This window comes from Manis javanica, chromosome 3 (assembly GCF_040802235.1).
Source record: "Manis javanica isolate MJ-LG chromosome 3, MJ_LKY, whole genome shotgun sequence".
NCBI classification, from domain to species: Eukaryota; Metazoa; Chordata; class Mammalia; order Pholidota; family Manidae; genus Manis; species Manis javanica.
The window spans coordinates 108,397,578-108,419,415 of NC_133158.1; the positions used below are offsets into that span (position 1 = coordinate 108,397,578).

General features: G+C 34.7%; 1 non-coding gene across 1 annotated transcript; it reads left to right on the forward strand.

The window, feature by feature from the left end:
- The first annotated feature begins 18,883 nt into the window (after positions 1–18,883).
- LOC118968357 (U6 spliceosomal RNA) lies at positions 18,884–18,988 on the forward strand. The gene has a single exon (XR_005055974.1). It is a non-coding gene; the product is annotated as a U6 spliceosomal RNA (small nuclear RNA).
- Positions 18,989–21,838: the final 2,850 nt, after the last annotated feature.

The window sequence follows — 21,838 nt, forward strand, 5'->3', positions numbered from 1 at the left end:
GATACTGTACATAAAAAACCCTAAACAATCCACTCCAAAACTACTAGAACTAATATCTGAATTTGGCAAACTTGCAGGATACAAAATTAATACACAGAAATCTGTTGCTTTCCTATACACTAACAATGAACTAGCAGAAAGAGAAATCAGGAAAACAATTCCATCAAAAAGAATAAAATACCTAGGAATAAACCTAACCAAAGAAATGAGAGACTTATATCCTGAAAACTACAAGACACTCTTAAAAGAAATTAAAGAGGACACTAACCAATGGAAATTCATCCCATGCTCTTTGGTAGGAAGAATTAATATTGTTAAAATGGCCATCCTGCCTAAAGCAATCTGCAGATTCAATGCAATCCCTATCAAAATACTGACAGCATTCTTCAACAAACTGTAACAAATAGTTCTATAATTCATATGGAACCAGAGAAGATCCCGAATAACCAAAGCAATCCTGAGAAGGAAGAATAAAGCAGGGGGGATCTCGCTTCCCAACTTCAAGCTCTAGTACAAAGACACAGTAATCAAGATAATTTGGTAGTGGCACAAGGACAGACTCATAGACCAGTGGAACAGAATAGAGTGTCCAGATATTAACCCAACCATATATAGCCAATTAATATACGATAAAAGAGCCATGGATATACAATGGGGAAATGACAGCCTTTTCAACAGCTGATGTTGCCAAAACTGCACAGCTACATGTAAGAGAAAGGAACTGAATTACTGTCTAACTGCAGACACAAAAGTAAATTTGAAATGAATCAAAGACCTGAATGTAAGTCATGAAACCATAAAACTCTGAGAAGAAAATACAGGCAAAACTCTTCTGAATATAAAAATAAACAGCTGCTTCATCAACATATTTCCACGGGCAAGGGAAACAAAAGCAAAAATGAACAAGTGGGACTATATCAAACTAAAAAGGTTCTGTATAACAAAGGACACCATCAGTAGAACAAAAATGCATCCTACAGTATGGGAGAATATATTCACAAATGTCAAATCCGATAAGGGGTTGACATACAAAATATACAAAGAGGTCATGCACCTCAACAAACAAAAAGCAAAAAAGCCAATTAAAAAATGGGCAGAGGATCTGAAGAGACACTTGTCCAAAGAAGAAATTAAAATTGGCAAAAGGCTCATGAAAAGATGCTCCACATAATTAATCATGAGAGAAATGCAAACTAAAACCACAATGAGACATCACCTCACACCAGTTAGGATGGCCAACATCCAAAAGACAAACAACAAAAATGTTGGCAAGGATGTGGAGGAAGGGCAACCCTCTTACACTGCTGGTGGGAATATAAATTTGTTCAACCATTGTGGAAAGCAGTATGGAGGTTCTTCAAAAAAACTCAAAATAGAAATACCATTTGACCCAGGAATTCCACTCCCAGTAATTTACCCTAAGAATGCAGGAACCCAGTTTGAAAAAGACATATGCACCCCTATGTTTATTGCAACAATATTTACAATAGCCAAGAAATGGAAGCAACGTAAGTGTCCATCAGTAGATGAATGGATAAAGAAGAGGTGGTACAATACACAATGAAATATTATTCAGCCATAAGAATAAAACAAATCCTACCATTTGCAGCAACATGGATGGAGCTAGAGGGTATTATGCTCAGTGAAATAAGCCAGGTGGAGAAAGACAAGTATCAAATGATTTCACTCATCTGTGGAGTATAAGAACAAAGCAAAAACTGAAGGAAGAAAACAGCAGCAGACTCACAGAACCAAAGAATGGACTAACAGTTACCAAAGGGAAAGGGACTGGGGAGGACAGGTGGGAAGGGAGAGATAAGGGAAAAAAGCAGTATTATGATTATTACACATAATTTGTGGGGGGGAATGGGGAAGGCAGTATAGCACAGAGAAGACAAGTAGTGACTCTATAGCATCTTACTACACTGATGGACAATGACTATAATGGAGTATGTGGTGGGGACTTGATAATGGGGGGAATCTAGTAACCACAGTGTTGTCATGTAAGTGTATATTACTGATACCAAAATAAATAAGTAAGTAAGTAAATAGATAGATAGATAGATAGATAGATAGATAGATAGATAGATAGACAGATAGATAGATAAATAAATAAAAGCTATAGTGGATTTTCATCTGTGCAAGGGGTTAGCACCCCTAATCCCTGAGTTGTTGAAGTGTTCGACTGTAATATAAAAAAATCCTATATAAATTTTCATGATTAATCATGATTAATAGTGAAAAGTTGGCAGCATTCCTTCTAAGAATGGGAATATAAAGGATACAACAATCACTGATTCTGTTCAATATTGAATAGGAGATTCTCCAGTGTTGTGTGAAGAAAGAAATAAACAGTGTATGAAAATGAAAATAAATAGTTGCCTATAATGATTGGCTACAAGAAAATCTAAAACAGAATTCTGAAGCTCCAAAGACAAATTAGTAAAATTAGTATGAATTGAGCAAGAGGAACCAATGAAAGAGCAGTTTGTGTAAAATCAATTGGAATTTGATATACCAGAAATGAAAATTTATAAAATAGTATTCAAAATGATACAATTCACAATACAAAAATAACAGAATGTACTTATTTTTTAATGATGAAAAATCATTGACAGACATTGAATAAGTAATTATATAGAGAGAAACATTGTTCATTGAGAAAGAAGCTCATTTTGTTAAAAATAGAATATTGTATTGTGATACTGTGACTTACAGTAAGAAGTATATGTTTGGTCTTTCTCTGCATTTTTGGCACAAAGCTCCTAAAACCATTGTAATTTCCTTAGTGATAAGGATGATAAAGTTGTCTTTTGTTATATTAATTAGGTGGCTTTTGGAAAGCCCTAAGGATGTGAAATGTTTTCCAGGGGATTTACTCATGGATTAGAGGGTTGGAAATTTCAGTCCCACACCCCTAACCTCCAGGTTGGAGGTTGAATCATCAGCAATGATTTAATCAACCATGCCTTTAATGAAACTTCTGTTAAAACCCGAAGGACAGGGTTTGGAGAGTTTCTCTGTTGGGGAACATATGCAGATTTGGGGAAAGTGGAGCACTCAGGGAACTTGGAATTTCCCCTTCCTACTGGACCTTGCTCTGCAGGTCGGTTCCACATAACTCATCCTGAGTTATATCCTTCTATAATAAACCCATGATATATTAAATAAAATGTTTCTCTGAGTTCTGTGAATCATTCCAGCAAATTAATCAAACCCCAAAAAGGACTCAGTGAAATCTCCAACCCATAGCTGACAGGTCAGAAGTAAAAGGGAAAACTGTACTTGTAACTGGCACCTGCTGTTGGTAGTGGTGTGGAGGGGGAATCTTACAGGACTGAGCCCTTATGTGGTGGGATCTAATCCTATCTCCAGGTAGTCAGACCGAGTTGAATAGGACACCCAGTTGGTGACACAGAGAATTCCTTGAAAGTGTAGGGAATCCCCTCCCACGTTAGAATTGGGTATAGAATTATATGTATGTTTTGATTCCATACAATTCCAATAAAATTCCAGATGGGATTTTTTTCAAGAAAATCAACATGCTGAATATCAAAACTGCTATCGCAAAGAAGATTTTAAGAATAGCCAAGATATCCCTGTAGAGGAGCTATAGTGAGTATTCGCCCTAATTGGATTAGTTTTTTTATAAATCTGTAATATTTTATACAGGGTCATTTTAGTGCAGTATTTTTTTACAATGGAGCAAAGGTACAAACTGGAACAAGAAGCAGACATCGTAATAATTAGTAGATTAAGTAGACTGGACATATGCACTTGCTCATCCTATGGTTTGAAAAGTTTCTCTCACTTGCTTCCATCAGTTATTTACTTAGACGTCACTCCCAATAAGAACATCTCCAGACATCTTATCAAAATTTTAATCTGTAATGCTTGTAGGAAACATACAATATTAAGATTCTTTCAGATATAGATAATAATAACGTATAAACAAGAACTTAAGCAATTTATTTGAAGCATAATGTAATATTTACATAATGCAGGCAAAATTGAACTCAGCCCAGAAGCAATAGTTTGTAAACCTTTCCTTAGTGATCAGTGTATCTTAGTTACTCTCAACTTCTGTTTTAAATGCTCCAGTTTATTCTTACCTGTCGCTCTCTACTTTACTTGCAGTTCTCACTCTTATTCCCAAGCCTGAGCACAAATTGCAGTCCCACCTCATCAACAGAACAGCAGGCTTCCCTTTCACCTCAGTTTATCCAGATTCAATGTTCCTTCCAAGCTGACTTCAGGTGTCGCTCCTTTTATATCCAGACCTTGATTATACCCCATGTCCACTCGAAGTCTGGACCTTTTCCCAGCCTTGAATCCTTCTGTTCTACTTAGTTTCTGGCATGTACCTAGACTCTACCTTCTGCAACTTATAAGTCCTTTAGAATCCTAGCCTTCCTTCCTGGTTCATTTAGTTTCTTTCTTATTCACTATTTCTCCAGTTCACTGATGATCCCAGCTCCTTGTATTAGCACTTCACTTATTTATTATTTAACTAACGCATGCATATATAATTGGCAAAAAATAAGCACTCAATAATTGCCTGTTGAATGAATGAGTGAGTGAATGTTCCATTTTCCAAATATACAGGCTGGAGGTCAGGAACCAATTTTCTGTGTTTTTTCTTTATTTGCATCTGGCACAGAGCTAAGTTTATAAGAAATGCTATTATAGATAATTATACTAAATAAATATAAAATTCTGTTTGTGTGGGTGAATGATTGTGTTTCATGAGACAGTTTGTGAAAGACAAATGAAGACAAAGACAGAAAGTGTTACTTGCTCACAGCAATGATATTCAAAGAAAAACTTTCTCCTAGATGAAGATTAAATGTTAGCATACTATGGTTCAATGCTTTGCTTTCTTTTCTAAGATAGATAATAAAAAAAGTAGTTTCAGTTATCAGTTGAGATTTATATGTAACTTTGAAGATCAGTAGATTTTAGGTCTAACTTATTTCTTATTTCTTTGTCTCTTTACAAGATTTGTACTTCAGAATAACATCATCACTTAGAAGCTTAGAATTTTGATCTTGTTTTTATTGTCCAAAAATTAAATTCCTATGTAACTGAGCATTGCATTCAAATACCTGTTTAATTTTCTGTATAAATGGCATTCATTTCTGTAGGAGAAAGCTATTGTCAAACAAACCAGTGAAATGCGTAAAGGGGGATAGAGACAGAACATGTCACAAACAATCTTTCAGGGTTAGATCATCTCTGCAGTTTTGAAGAGATGAGTAATGGTAAGAACACTGTCTTCTGAAGCAGTAGCAGTGGTGACAACTCCTGTCCAAGTTAGACAGCATACATGCCCTCCTGCAAGCGCCTTGCCATATCCCCAGTCAACAGGCAGCTCCCCTCACAGCACAGCTGCGTCCTATGTCAACATTAGGTGGCCTCTAGGAAAGGTCCAGCTGTGCTTCACTTTCCTTTCTGAGCCAATACTGATCCCGAGAATGGCAAAGGCCAGGCTATTCTTTGCAGACTTCATTCTAGCCCAGCACTGTGTGTGTTTCCCAGGCGGTGACGGTGACCTGTGATGGAGCCAGGAGGAGAGGGTCTGAGAGCCTCCGAGAATGTGACAAGCAATGCATTCTCCTTGTTACTTGTTTGCCAGCTTTGGCATATCTATAAACCTTGTACCTTCACAATGTGTGGTACAGACCAGACACTCAAATGTTTTTGTTGAATGAATAAAAACTCTCATAAGGTGGAGTTTTGAGTGAGAATAAGATGTATGTACAAATAGTCTTTAGCCAGTATTGGACTGGGAAAAAAAGGATAATTAATCCGTTAGTACCCACTATTCCTCCAGTACAGTTGGGTGGTAGATGAGAGTGTATGATTACTCTGCCAAACAACAGGAAAACACAAATAGTTTCTATTTCAGTATAAACTTCATATTACTTTCTGGTTGGTTAGTCAAATGCCCTACATTTCTTTTCTTAACATCTTGAACACATTGTATTTTTCACATTTAATAGTGTCAAGACTTTTCACAGTAGGGTTTACATTTGATTTTGGCACACAATAGAAAAATTCCTAGGGCAGCCTATAATTTCAATCCATTAAGCTAATGGATTGCAGCTGCTGTGAGCAGTGGGCATGTCATCTTCTGATAATGAAGTTTAGTAAGACATAAAACATAAAAATAAAAACACTGAGAAAAACACTACATCTGGTTGAAATGGATATTTTCTTTTTCCTTATAAAAGCCTAGCAAATAGAAAGAGTTAAAACGACTTTTAGAAATACACATGAACAATTGCTTTAAAAATATTGAAAAAGTTATATGAGTGTTAGATTCTGGTTGGGAAGAACAAAATAGCCATAGACTCATAGACACTGAGAAGCGACCAGTGCTTACCCCTGGTGCTTTTCTGGGGGAGAGGATAGGGTAGGTGGGTGGGGAGGGTGAGAAGGATAAAGGAGCACAAAAATTCTCAATCATAATATAAGTTGGTCACAAGAATGGCTGTACAGTATGGAGAATATAAACAATGATACTGGGGGTTAGTATTTAATAATGTGGGTAACTGTTGAATCACTGTGTTGTATACTTGAAACTAATATAAGATTGTGTATCAACTATATTTTAATAAAAAGATAATAGATTAAAGCCAGGTACATCAGGAACATGGAGCTTTCTCTCAATGAGCCAGTCTAGAGGCATCGGGGTTGTCACAACAGATAAAACTGCAAGAAAATGGACTGGGATTTTCATTCCTTTATCTACATGTTTTGACAACCTAGAGACATATTTATTGTCAGTCAACCATACTTCAAATTCTCTTTAATATGGCAAGATAATTTTTATTCAGTGCACTTCCAGGAGAAGCTAATTCACATATTAAAAATTAAAAATTGGTGGCTGTGTTGCTATATAACAGCGACCTTTTCCTAAAATCTTTTCATTTTAATATAGCTGATGTTCATAACTTTCTACATAATCCTTAAAATAGCTTAAGCATTTCAGTGAAAGTCAAATTTTTTAACACCCAAATTGATACAATTATCTTTTAATATGAGTCTATGAGAGTAATAGCACAAAAATAAAATTGCAGTAGTGGTTAGCACTGAAGTTGATAAAATAACAAATCTTTGATAAATTGACTTTAAGCTTTTAGCAAATAATCTTTGAGGATATGCTTAATAAAATTATAATGGAACTCTGAGTAGTATATCTAATTATGAGGAATCATTTTAACTTACTTTGAAGTGGATTTATTTAAAATATTGATATTGATTTCCTTTTATTATATTCAAAACTGAAATGATCATATAATAAAGGCACTTTTTTATATATAGTAGCTTGATTTCTAATCTTTTAATTATATTTCATAAATTCTTATTAATGATAGTAGGGTCCAAAAGAAAAAGATTTCATCTTTATTTCAAACATCTCTCTATTTTACATAGAGAACTCTGAATCTCTTATACATATTCTTCTTTAGATAATAACCAAATCATTATAGGCTCACAATTTTTCAGAAACTAAACTGAAAAATATTTTCCCAGACAATGTTAATTTATACTGTGAACTGAAGCTAAAATGAAGCCTTCTGCAGTTACACAACTTGAAAACCATCTTACAGTGTTATATAGTTGACTGACAGCAGAATCTTTTAACAATTTAAAACACTCTTTTTTAAGTGTGTTCTAAAATGATATCTACTGAGAAATACTGATCAGAAAAAAAGAGATAAGTTGTCCATGAATAAAAATAGTTCAGAAATCACTTTACAAACATTCGATGTTCTTGTAAATTCCCCCAGGCTTTAAAATAGGAAATGTGGACTTCATTTAGTTTTATGTCATAGCAGCACTTTTTGTGTGTATGTAGAAGGTATGAGCTATACTAATTGATAAATGTATTATATATTGCATTGATCATCTCTAATAAACTTAGAACTTGGTGTGAACACAAGTCCTATAAATCTAAATTTACATGTGTACCATTCCAAGCATTTCACCTGGCTTTCAGTGAAGCTAATATCCATTTCTCTCACATTCTCCTTTTCTGTGAGCTACCCCTCCCTCTTATCTTTTCAGTTAACATGCTTTCTTTATGTTCAGGGATCCAGGTGTTGGTGCATAGTACAAAATCAACTGGCAAATTTAATTTTAACTTTCATTTCTGGGTTATTTTTCTTAGGCACAACAAAACCTTAGAATGCCTGTAAAATTTAGGCTACAACATTCAACCAGCTCATGATCCATTCATTATAATATCCTAGATGAAAAGTCATAGATCTGTATTTTGTATATCTGTATGAATTCCTACTTTAATTGAAAACCAGATGCCTGTAAAAAGAGCTAGCAGTTTAAAATGGATATACATTTCTAAGGTCCTGTGCAATTCCATTTATTGACAGCCCAACATTTAAATGAGCTGTGCTAACTGGGAGATAGAAGTAAGGTTTCTAATGTAAAATTTTTGTGTGTATACACAAAAGGATCTTCATTTAGCATTATATCCTATGAGAAATTATAGTCAAAAGACAACATCTAATTTATAAATAAACAATTTTAAAGTATTTTTTTACTACACAGTCTGTGGCTGTAACAATTTATGTGAGGCTCTTAAAACAACCCAGTGTTCTCCAAACATATCCATCCATTATGATGAGGGAGGACAGCACCTTCTAGTGGAATCTATAAATGTATGTATTCTTAGGATTGTAGCCAAGATAATGTAATATTTCAAAGTGTCATTGTCCCCAGATGCCCTGCCAATAGGCTACTCCCTTCTGTTAAAAGTTATCATGATTCTCCACCTCCTTTTATAACTTACTGGGCAGATTTAGCATGAAGGTGACAACTTAAGCCAAGAGTCTGTCAACAAAGACTAGCTAACAGGGATCTCTAAGGATGATGTCAAGAATGGAACACGCACCAACCAGAATCAAGCGTACTACAGAGATGCTTGTTTAGAAAGTAGGTACATCTGTGTTTACTGAACTGAACACATATTTCTGTGCAACCATTTATTTGCCTGGTATAGAGGAAGGTGCTTTGGACCCACAGGTGAAGACCCAGTGCTTGCCTTCCAGCACATAAGGACAGGAATAGCTAATGTTGCTTTGTTCTGCTGTCCATGCCCCAGGCACTCTTCCAAATGCTTTCATATATTAATTAATATTAACTTAATTTAACCTCACAACAACTCTATGCAGTAGATGAATTATTAAACATGTTTTATAGATAGGAAAACTGAGGTAGAGAAAGATGAAGGAATTTGTTCGAGATCACACAGATACTGTGATAGAGCTGAATTCCAGCCCAAGAGAATCCCATCTCGAGTCTCCAACTTTGTCTATGACCCCATGCTGCCTCTTTTGAAAAGTCGTTTAGTCTTCAGATGCATGTAAATGCACAGTTCCAAAATGGTGATACAAGTGTTACCAATATGCAAAATGCAATTTCTGAATGTAGTGCAGAGAGGATGAACATGGGGGCTGTGCACCAATAAAGGATTCTCACAGCTGGTAAAGCAAAGGCTTGAATGAGCTGGAATTCATTCATCCTGTGGCCCAGGTAAGCACAGTCATCCCAGGCAAGCAGAAGAGCCTCTGCAGTAGTAGTATTATTTTGCAAATCACAACACTCCCTATAATAGCTGAACCTGAGATTTCCTTCATTTTAGGAAAAGTAATGAGCAGGATGTTTTTATTCATCATTGCTGCTATTTTTCTGCATTGAGCTGAATAATGAATTATTCCACAAGTTTTAGGAGGGACAAAAGAGATTTGCTTCTGATTAACTTTTACAGCCAAAATCAAGGCCCAAAAGTCTAAGAAGAATTCACTTGGCTATGTAGGCCCCTGTGTGAGCTAATTCCTGGACAACATTTGCAAAAAACATTGGCTCACCTCAGGCACAAACTACCAAGAAGAGCCAGACTGACAAAGCAGAGGGTGGTGCTCGCTATTAGGGAGCAGGAATTAAAATTATTCAGTTATAATTGTTGCTTGTGTCCTGTCTCCTGAGTTATCACCAAAACCAAACTGCAGTTCAGTACCGTCACTTCTTTTAAGCTCCCAACTCTCCAGCTTGTCCTTACCTAAACCGATTCCCACATTAGTTTTTCACCAAAACAGAATCTGATTAACTAAGAGGATATCTTACCCTGTTTTTTCCAGCACATTTCTCTGGTGCTGTATCCTTTAAATTTCAACCAAAAGAAAACTCATGCAGAAATATCATAAGATAATATGGAATTTAAGAGATGCTATAGATAGGCATACTGGTATAACCCATATCTACAGCAATTTGACATTTATTAAACTTGAAAATCCAGCTATTTCACTTGTAGGTATAAGACCTACTAAAGTTTTCAGGACCTTGTGCATAGGACATCTTCACAAATAATTTTATCATAACAATGTGATAAAATAATTAAAATATCCATCAATATAGGAAGAGATGAATAAAATGTGGCAATTTATGTGGAGAAATAATAGTTTAAATTGATAAAACAAATCTATATGTATCAGCATGCAAAAATACTTAAGTTAAAACATACAGCAAAAAAGTCTTTCAGTCTGTATAACTACAGGGGAAAATAAGTTTCCAGCCCAGGGCACATTATCTTTGAAACCAAAATCAATCAAAGGGAAAAATAAAGTGGGAGAAACTCATTTTTGCTTGCTAGCAGTCGTCCATTTCTGCTCACCTGTGTGTCTTGCAACCTGGCTGCAAAAACAGACCCCATCCCACCTCTCTAGTCCAGATATGCCCTCCCTCCCCCTTGGAAACACCTATTGATATGGAGACGCAGTAAGGCCAGGCTAGAGATTCTGGAAATAGTGCAATTTCACCCACAGCCTGAAAGCATTTATATGAGTTAAAAAGCAGTATTTTTAATTTATTGTTTTTATTTATTGTTTATGGATGCATATATATCTTAAAAATATAAGAAGTTGAAACATGGTGATGGATACCAATTTAAAATATTTTTTGTTTTGGGGGAAAGAGAGGGAAATCAAACTAGAAAGGAACATAAGGAATGCAATATGTTATCTGTAAGGTCCTATTTCTTATAGAATTATTCAAGGCCAGATGTGATCAAGTGTTAACATTGATTCTGTTGAGTTCATGGGCGTCTATACATTATCCACGTCTTTCAGAATTTAAAACGAAAGAGGTGCAGCCCAATTTGAGGATAATCTTGGAGGTCTGGACTGGGGGGCTTGTGTTGCTCCTGTCAACAGCCATCTTTACCAGTCTTCTTCTCTCTGAACTCACTCTCAGCTGTCCTCTGTCATTAACTCTGCATTGACTGAACCAATGTTTTTTTCTTTAGGGTACCTGTGAGCACTCTGAATATAAATAATTAGCAAGGAAAGAATGAGGTTGGTTTTTGTTTGCTCTTTTTTTCCCTTGTATGTCCTTAGCCATAGTTTAATCATTGGTTGTCATAAATCAGCTATGTTCTGACTCTTTTAGGATGACCACCCCATATGCTTAACTACCCATCAGATCTCTCTCACTCTAGAAAGTGAGAGCCTGTTCATTTTATTTTGGAGTAACGCAACTAACCATGTATTGAAGAGGCTCTGGCCAAGAAGTCATGGCTTTATTCTTTTTGGTTAACTCTATGGAATTCAAGACAATGGACTTCAAATGTTTGTGGCTAGGAGTTAAGTGTAGAAAATAAATCAAGATAAAGGAGAACAAAGAGTGGGGGAAAGACCTATCACTGAATGATTAATCATTTAGATTTCCGATTTGGCCCTAAAGGCAGGGTCCTTACATAGTGACCCTCATAGTCCCATAGTCCATACTGCAGAATGAATGAGTGTTAACATGATGACCAGCAAATCAAGCACATTTAGGCCTGAACAGAGCTGCCTTTCAAATTTCAAAATAATTGCATGGGTCTATGTACCTGTATACATATGAACATTATTTTATGGGATAATATATCACCAGCTCAATTTGAGTTCTAGAAAATAAATTCCACCAACATTAATATTTAGTAGATTTTCCTAAATTGTCCCCAGCACTAACACTTCTATAATTTCATTTAATTTCTATAACAGTTTTATATAGTGAGGAAAGCAGGTATTACAATGACTTGTAATACCCATCTTAGATCTGAGGACATCAATGCTAATTAAATTAGGTGACTTTCTTACACATGTATCTGATAGGCAAACCTATGGATTAACTTTAGGGCTGGTCATTTTTCTAGTTTACTGCAATGAGCTTGTAGTAGAAACAATGGTGCCGTATTTCAAGAATGGTAGAGTCAACAACAGTAGTGGCTCCAGTGGTTGCAGCAGCCTGCCTATCAACTTACCTGGAACATGACTGTAAAGCCAATGTCACCAGTTCTCTGCACTGGACACCCCTCAGCTCTGTGCCACACAGGTATTGTGCAGTGCAAAGCAAACAATCCAACCTGGTTGTTTCTTGGCAGCTTTCACCAGTCAGCATCACATAAATAAGGAATTTATTTTGACCATGGTTTCAGATAGTTTATTATTTTGTGGCTGAAAAACAGGCAGCTGAAAGGAGGTTCCAAAATGAAAACTGTGGCATTTACTAAAGGAGCAATGATCTTACAAAGATGCCAGTTGGTGGCTTTTTACCATTCAGACAGCGGAAGTAATTTTTTTTCTGCCTGATTTCTGCATTCTCTACAAATAAGTATTAAAAGATCATTTTTCTGTTGGCTAAAATTCAACACTGTGTGTATTGACTTCCTTTTAAGTCAGTGCAATTCTCTAACCCATTTCAAGTTTTTATAGCACCATAATGTCCATTTCAAAATGAACAAAAAAAGAGTAAGTATCCTAGGCAAATATAATTATAAAGGTTTATACCAATAATATAATAAACTTTTGCTTTAGCAAAATTCTCTAAAATTGCCTTTTTATATATACTACAGGCAACATAAATGCTATAACAATGATGTTAATTTCCCTAAGACAGCCAACCTATTTGCTTAGAATTTTATTGTTGACCATGTTGCTAAATATTCCACTGTAAGAGTTTTTGCATGGTGTCCCCCAAATTTACTATTTTAAGTGGCTCACTACAATCTATTTTGTTTGCTTTTGCCTGTATACCCTGCAGTTATAGTCTGAGGAAAGATAGATAAATGAAAGTAATAGATTCATGGCTCACATATTTTAATTATTTGAACTGTAAGTTTTAGCTTCTCATACAAATTGATAGGCACAGACAATATCAGGAGTATAAAGGAACTCCAAATAAATGTCAAGAGGAACTCAAAGGTTGTACTTCCACTAATTTCAAAATAGGCAGGTCTCTTTTGACTTCTTACCTTCTAAAATTGGGTAATTATAGTATCTTCTTGATAATTTACAGCCTGGAGGAAGGCCATGGTAGTAAAGGTCCTGGCAGAAAGCTGGCCTGTGGTCATGCACAGCCTGTATGGGCCATAGTGTAGCCCCAGCTCATCTAGCAGAAGGGAATGCATGGGATATTGCCACCAAATGTTCTTTCAAGGGAACATAATGATCTTAGTATATTGAGCTTTTCTTGCTTATCTAAGAAGAAACACAGGTTCTAGGTATATTAGAAGATATTTCTTTTTCTATATTTCTTAATGTTAATTCTCTCTTTTTCCCCTCTAAAGTTCTAATTTCTAGCTATAATAGTTTGTTTAAGACACCCAATAATTCCATCTCTTTCTTCTCCTTTGGGAATGGCAAATACCTTTTTTCATAAGTGATCACTAAGTATTTACTTCACTTAAGCAAAAAGTTAGCAGGCATACATGATTTTTTGAGCTTCACTTTATTCACAGATAATGAGGTTTGTTTTTACAAATTGAAGGTTTGTGTCAACGCTGTATTGAGGAACTCCATCAGCACCATTTTTCCAAGAGCATTTTCTCACTCCATGCCTCTGTACATCACATTTCAGTAGTTCTTGCAATATTTCAAAATTTTTCATTATTATTACAGTTGTTATGTGATCTGTGATCTTTGGTGTTACTATTGTAATTGTTTTGGGGTGCCACAAATTGTGCCCACATAAGACAGCTGTATGTGTTCTGACTGCTCCACCAGCCAGCCATGCCCTCATCTCTCCCCTCTTCTCAGGCCTCTATCTCCTTGAGACACAAGAACATTAAAATTAGACCAATTAATAACCCTACAGTGGCCTCTCACTTTTCAACTGAAAGGGAGAGTCACATGTCTCTCACTTAAAATAAAAAACTAGAAATGATTGAGCTTTTTTCTAGTTAAATAAAAAACTAGAAATGATAGTGAGTGAGGAAGCATGTCAAAAGCTGAGATAGGTAGAAAGGCAGGCCTCTTGTGCCAAACAGTGAGCCAGGTTGTAGATGCAAAGGAAAAGTTCTTGGAGGAAATTTAAAGTACTACTCCAGTAAACACATGAATGATAAGAAAGTGAAACAGCCTTATTGTCGGTGCAGAGGAGAATTCTAGTGGTCTCCATAGAAGAAGAAACCAAACACAACATTCCCTTAAGCCAAAGCCCTAACTGACTTCAAATTGATGAAAGCCGAGAGAGGTGAGAAAGTTGCAGAAAAAAAATATGAAGCTGGCAGAAGTTGGTTCATGAGGTTTAAGAAAATAAACCATCTCCGTAACATAAAGTGTAAGGTGAATCAGCAAGTGCTGATATAGAATCTGCAGCAAGTTATCCAGATATCTAGTTAAGATAACTAATGAAGGTGACTACACTAAACAACAGATATTCAATTCAGATGAAACAGCCTTTTATTAAAAGATGTTGTCCAGGACTTTCACAGCTAAAGAGGAGAAGTCAATGCCTGCTTCAATGCTTCAAAGGGCAGGCTGACTGTCTTGTTAAGGGCTGGTGACTTTAAGTTGGAGAAAATGATCGTTTATCATTCCAGAAATCCTAGGGTCCTTCATAATAAAGCTTAATCAACTCCTCTGATGCTCTATAAATAGAACGACCAAGTCTGGATGACAGCACATCTGTTTACAATGTGATGAGCTGAATATTTAAGCTCACCCTTGAGATCTGCTCAGAGAATACTCCTTTCAAAATATTACTGCTCAATGTCAATGTACCTGGTCACCCAAGAGCACTGAAGGAGATGCACAATGAAACTAATTTTTTTTTCATGCCTCCTAACACAACATCCATTTTGTAGCCCATGAATCAATAAGTAATTTTGACTTTTAAAACTTACTATTTAAGAAATACATGTTCACCATTTGAGATGCTATTAAGAACATTTGTGATTTATGGGAAGAGGTCAAAATATTAACATTATCAGAAGTTTGGAAGAAATTGATTCCAGGATGACTTTGAGGGGTTCAAGACTTCTGTGGAGGAAGTACCTGTAGATGTGATGGAAACAGCAAGAGAATTCAAATTTTAAGTGGATCATGAAGATGTTACTTCATTGCTACAATCTCCTGATCAAATTTGAACATATGAGGAGTCACTACTTGTGGATGAGCAAAGAAAGTGATTTCTTCAGATGGAAGCTGCTACTAGTGAAGATTCTGTGAAGACTGTTGAAACAAAGTCTTCAACAATGGCAACAAAGGATTTAGAATATTACATCACCTTGGTTGATAAAGCAATGACAAGGTTTAAGAAGATAGACTCTAATTTTGAAAGAAAATCTGTGGGTAAAATGCTGTCTAACATCACTGTGCACTACAGAGAAATCATTTGCAAAAGGAAGAGTTCATTGGTGTGATGCTTACTGTTGCCACAGACACCCAACCTTCAGCAACCACCACTCTCCTCAGCCAGTAGCCATCAACACTGAGGCACGACCCTCCATCAGCAAAAAGACGGACTCACTGAAAGCCTGAATGATGGTTAGCATTTTTTAGCAATAAGGTATTTTTAATTAGGGTATGTCTTTTTTGACATAATGCTCTTGAACAATTAATATGCTACAGTATAGTGTAAGCAGAACTTTATTTACACAGGGAAACAAAATTCATTTGGCATGCTTAATTTCAGTGGTCTGGAACTGAACCTGCAGTATCTCTGAGGTATGCTTATAATTCAGATTGAAGTTTTTCCTCTGTGTTGTTTTCCCCTGATTTCCTATCTCTTTAAAATTTTATTCACTGGGAAAAAGATTATCAGATTTAGCCTGATGGAATAACCCTTATTTCCACTCTAATATCAGATTTTACTAAAATTTTAATTATTGAGTCTTCAAATTAGGATTCCCTATTCTATCCTCAGCCATATTTTAAATATTCAAAATTATCTTTTACAGGATTTTTAACTTATTTTATAAACTAAACAGAGGACTAACTCATCTGTGCTTTATTCTTCATTAAATTCATGTTTGGAAAAATAAGGGAAAGCAAAATGTATCTTACATTGTGTTTTATTTATCCTGTTTTATCTTGCTGTTAAATTTACCTTGCTTTACCTAGTCAGAAACTAACATATTCTCTTTCCTGGAGATTTATAATAAAATTCTAGGGCAATATCCTGATTAATAATGAGGTTGTGGTTAAGAATCAAAAACAATACTGCCTTGGGGGAAATTTCTGTCTTCTTCTTTTTAAATGGAGCATTATCAGACAAGTTAGATGTGCTTCTTTGAAAAAATATCTATCAAAGTTTTTCTGACAGAACCTTTTCCCCTGCTGTGTCTTTATTGATCCTTTCAAGCTTCACATCTATGTTGGATGCATTTTGTAAGTATTAATGAGAGAGAACATGTGGTCCAAAAGAGTTACATACTTTTAAGAAGACTTATGGTAATCGATTCACCAAATAGAGAAGTGTTACATTTCCAAAATAACTTTATATGAAATGGGACATTTTAGAAGTAGTATTTAGATATGCACACAAAAGAACTTTAATATATGTTTTTGAATGAAGCTTAATGAATAAAATAAGCTTTTACAAATTAAAAAATTGAAATAAATATAGAGTATAAGAAAATATGTGAGATGAAATCTAAGAGGCTTAATAGAGAGGATTCTTAAAGAATTCTTAGTTGAGAGAATATATATAACTTAAATAAATTACAGTGTCTTATTGATCACCACCCATGGAGAAAAAGCAACATTTAACAATTAATATAAAATTTCAAGTTAGAAAACAAAATAAAATGAAGGCATTGTAGGTCTCCTTTCTGAATCTTTTCATTTAGAATTTCATTGAAAACTTTATGTTCTCTATGCCTATGAACATGGTGTGGAAAAATTAATCTTCTTATATAGCATACTGATAAAGAACAAAAAATAGCATTTTTACAAAAAAGTAATCTTAGCAGAAATTATCAATAAGATGTTTCAAACTCAATAGACAACCTATAGCAATTAGGGTATGAGCAGGAGATTGAGAATCCAGGTTTCACATGATGGAGGTCTGCTATAAGGAAACTGGGTAATCAACAGAGGGCTCAAAAGAAACATTGTAGGCTTCAAGACATTTGTGAAACTATAAAAATCCACAGAATCTAAAACAAAAAGCTAATTATTCTCAACATATTAGGTATAACTGAAATGTACCTCAACATGATATAGGCCATATTTAACAAGTCCATATCTAACATCAAACCCAATGGTGAAAGATTAAAGCTTTTCCTCTAAGATCAGGAAGAAAACAAGGATGCCCATTCTTGATACTTTTATTCAACAGAGTACTAGGAGTCCTAGGCCACAGCAATGAAAGAAAAAATAGAAATAAAAGACATCCAAATCTGAAAGGAATAGAAAAATTGTCCATTTGCAGATAACACAATATCATATATAGTAAACCCTGAAGATTACCAAAAAAACTTCACTATATCTAATAAATGAATGCATTAAAGCTACAAGATATAAAGTCAATAGGTAAAATCAGCTGTGTTTCTAAACACAAACAATGAACTATCAGAAAAAAATAATTTAGAAAAAAAATCTCATTTATAATTGTATTAAAAAAGAATAAAATACTTAAAAATAAATTTGACCAAGGAGGTGAAAGATCTGTACACTGAAAACCATAAGACACTTAATAAAAGAAACTGAAGAAAACACAAATAAATGAAAAGATATTTAATCTTCATTGACTGAAAAAATTAATATCTTAATATTAATTTGAGTAGTAAAATATCCATAATACCCAACAATCTACAGATTCAATGCAATCTCTATCAAAATTCCAATGGCATTTTTAACAGAAATAGAAAAAATAATCCTAAAATTTGTATAGAACCACAAAAGACCCCAAATAGCTAAAACAATCTTGAGAAAGAATAAAGCTAGAGGTATCATGTTTCCTGATTTTAACCATATTACAAAGCTAAGGCAATCAAAACAGTATGACACTGGCATAAAAAGAGACCAAAAAATCAATCGAATGCACAAGAGACCCTGGAAATAAACCCATGTATATATGATTGATTAATTTTTGTCAAAGAAACTAGAACAACTGAAGAAAAGGTAGTCTCTTTAACAAATGGTGTTGGGGAAACTGGCCAGATGCATAAGAAAGAAACTAGACTGCTATCTTACACATACACAAAAATACTTCAAAATACATTAAAGACTTGCATTTAAGACCAGAAACTATAAAACTCCTAGAAGAAAACAGGCATTAAGCTCCTTGATATTGATTTTGATGATGATTTTTTAGATATGAAGACCATTGACTTTTAAATGTTTACAAAGCAAATGAGAAGTTTAAAAGTGATGATCTATTCTTACCTATAAAGGAAAGAAAACTAAATGGACTGCACAAAAGTCAGTTAAGAACATTTTGAAGCCGATTGCTAAAACATAGATACATGTGATTAATATGATTTTTATTTAATATTCTAAAAGTAAAAAATCAAAGGGTGGGTATAAATTTCTTATATATCCAATTCATAACATAATAATAAAGAACTGATAATATAATAATAAAAATACATCTTCTGGTGCTCGCTTCGGCAGCACATATACTAAAATTGGAACGATACAGAGGATTAGCATGGCCCCTGCGCAAGGATGACATGCAAATTCGTGAAGTGTTCCATATTTTTTTAAAAAAACATATCTTCTGTACAAGAGTATGGGAGAAAGACAAAATTACTAGGACTACAAAATAACTTTTTTGGAAACTAGTTTGATATTATATTTTTAAAACTAGTAATTTTACTTCTGAGATTCATCATAAGTAAATAATGAAAATGTACCCCATGATTTTAGTAAGAAATTCCTTATAATAATGAAAAAAATTAGAAACCTAAATTTTTAATATCAAGGTTTTAGACACACTAACTATTGCACATGCAATGGAATATTATGTAGCAATGCTGGTGTAACTATATCAATCTAGAAAGAAAGTATATTGTTTAGTAGAAAACCTCAGTTATTAATCATTTTCAGAGCATACCTCCATTTCTTGACAAGAGTGTCTACTTATTTAATTGCATATATATACAGCGATACACATATAAAAATGTCTGGAAAGTTACACAGCACATAATAGCAATGGAAATAAATGATAGAGGAATTTTTGTCATATCTCTTTTTGGTTTGCTTAAATACATTTTTAAATTTTTTTCTTAAAAATTTATATTGCTTGCATAAGAAATTATGAAAATGATACCTACTATCTGGGGTAGAAACAGGTATAGATTTCAGTCTACCTTCTGAGGTTTCTTCATTCCCTATTGTCTTAGCCTCTCCAGGTATCCTCTGGGTTCAATCCATGATTTCTCTATTTGACCTAGCTTTGTTGGTGACTTTCAGAAGAACCTCTAATTTGCCACTAGCTCTCAAGTCCACCTAGAAGCAGAAGCCTGAAAACTTTATTAAGAATATCTTATTTTTTGTGTGATAAATAATACTGAAAGAGAGAACAATTGACAATATTCCTAATAGTTTATATTTAAATAAATAACTGCAATAACCACAGAGTTTATTTTTCTTCAATTTCTAATCAGTCTTAGCCAGGAAATTGTGAGTCCCAAAGATGTGGCCATGACCCCAGTCAAATACACTGCTTGTGTCATTATCATGACACTGGACTTCAGGGTGAAATTCTTCAGTATGTCACTTTAATCTGTGCTGAATTGGCCACATCCTAGTACCTTACAACAAATCCCTACCACCTGAAAGAATTTCAATCTAAAATGGAACCAGATGATATAAAGTGAGAAATCTCACACATGGGCCCTCAGGGAAACAAAATTTAAGGACTGAGAGATTAATTTCCCATAAATGCCTGATTATAGAAAACTGTTAACACTGAAATTTTCTGCAATGATAGAAAGTTGGTCAGGGGCTGTCTCATATGGACCTTGGAAAGTTTTACTAATGGTTTCCAGAGGCATGAACAAGAAACAACCCAGGTTGTGCTGGCCTTGCATGATAAGCTGAACTTGAACTTTGTATAACTAAACCACTTTTGTTTGCTAAGGAAATTTTTTAAGCTAATACCCCTTTGTTTTTTATTCTGACAGACTCTAACTGAACTCACCCCTTTTTATTACCTACCCATAAAGATGGCCTGTGCAAACCCTCAGTAGAGTTCCCCATGGATTTCTACAGTCTGTGTGTCCCAAACTGAAATTCCTCCATCATTGCAGAATGAACTTATCTTTTGACAGCTGCGATGTAGCAGGCTCTTTGTATTAAACAGCTCTAATTGTCTAAACAAACACACTTAGATGAGGAAACTGAGGCACTGGGAAGTTAACAAACTTTCTTCATGTCACAAATTTAGTAAATCAACTGAACCAGGATTAAAATTCATGTCTGCCTAGCTCCAAATAAATGTCTTCTTACATATGTAGAACGTCTGAAGTTTCCTTCAGCAAATAAGCTAAGTTCTGACTGTACAGAGTTTTCATTGTCTATATTTTTGAAGGATCTACCTACTTCACAGGTCCATGCAATGTTGGCATTGTAAAAATGCCTATTCTTCCCTGACACCCTGTATAAGATGCCTCTCTAGCTCCTTATTTCCACAGGGATACTTTACCATTTCAAAGACCCCCTCCAACACTACTCTTTGCTGTGTCCCTCTAAGCAGCAATCTGTCTCCTTGATTCCCTCAATGGGCATGTTTTTATAGTCCCTGGCTATTGCTCAGAGAAAACAGCTTAGGATTTAAGAACTACATCTTTGTTATTCTCTCCTATTGCAATAAATCCTTACCTGTACACTTCATTTCCTCCAGCTGCTATGTACACCATGTTCAGGCCACAGGACAAGGCTATTTTCCCAGACAACTTCACTGTAAATCTCTAGCTATGTCCAGAGAGTCTATGATTCTAGAATTTATCCATCATTTCTTTAAATGAACTTGTCTAAATGAAGTGTTTGAACCATTTCAAGAAACAGAGGGAATTTCAGTTATTATTCAAAAAACTAAGAAATCTACAAATTATTGTATTTGGCTTGCACATGTGTTCTATAACATTTTGTTACTCCTTTACAGAAATTAAAACTTCCTCAACATGTTTATGTGATACTAACATCAAAACTTTCATCATGATTAGCTGGAGAAGATGACTTAGAAGCTTACAAAATAATGAATGATGAAAAGACCATCAGAAGCTAAAGTTGCTATGAGGAGTCCGTCAATAACAAGTAATTTTATAAACATGCATCACCACCATTTGCATGACTCAAAATTTACTTCTGAACAAAAGTTGATTGAATTTTTATTGGAAAAATATTGACTAAGATTTTGTTTACAGTGACAGACTAAAGCAGAACTCACATATAAAGTATAAATTTTCAATTTAAATAATATCTAATATTTCATGAAAATCATGGGATTCCTTCTCCATTAGATGCAGAGATGAGTAAATTTCAGGCTAATAAATTGAGACAAAGCTTGATTCATTTGACCATTTAAATATCTGCATTTAGGGAAAATA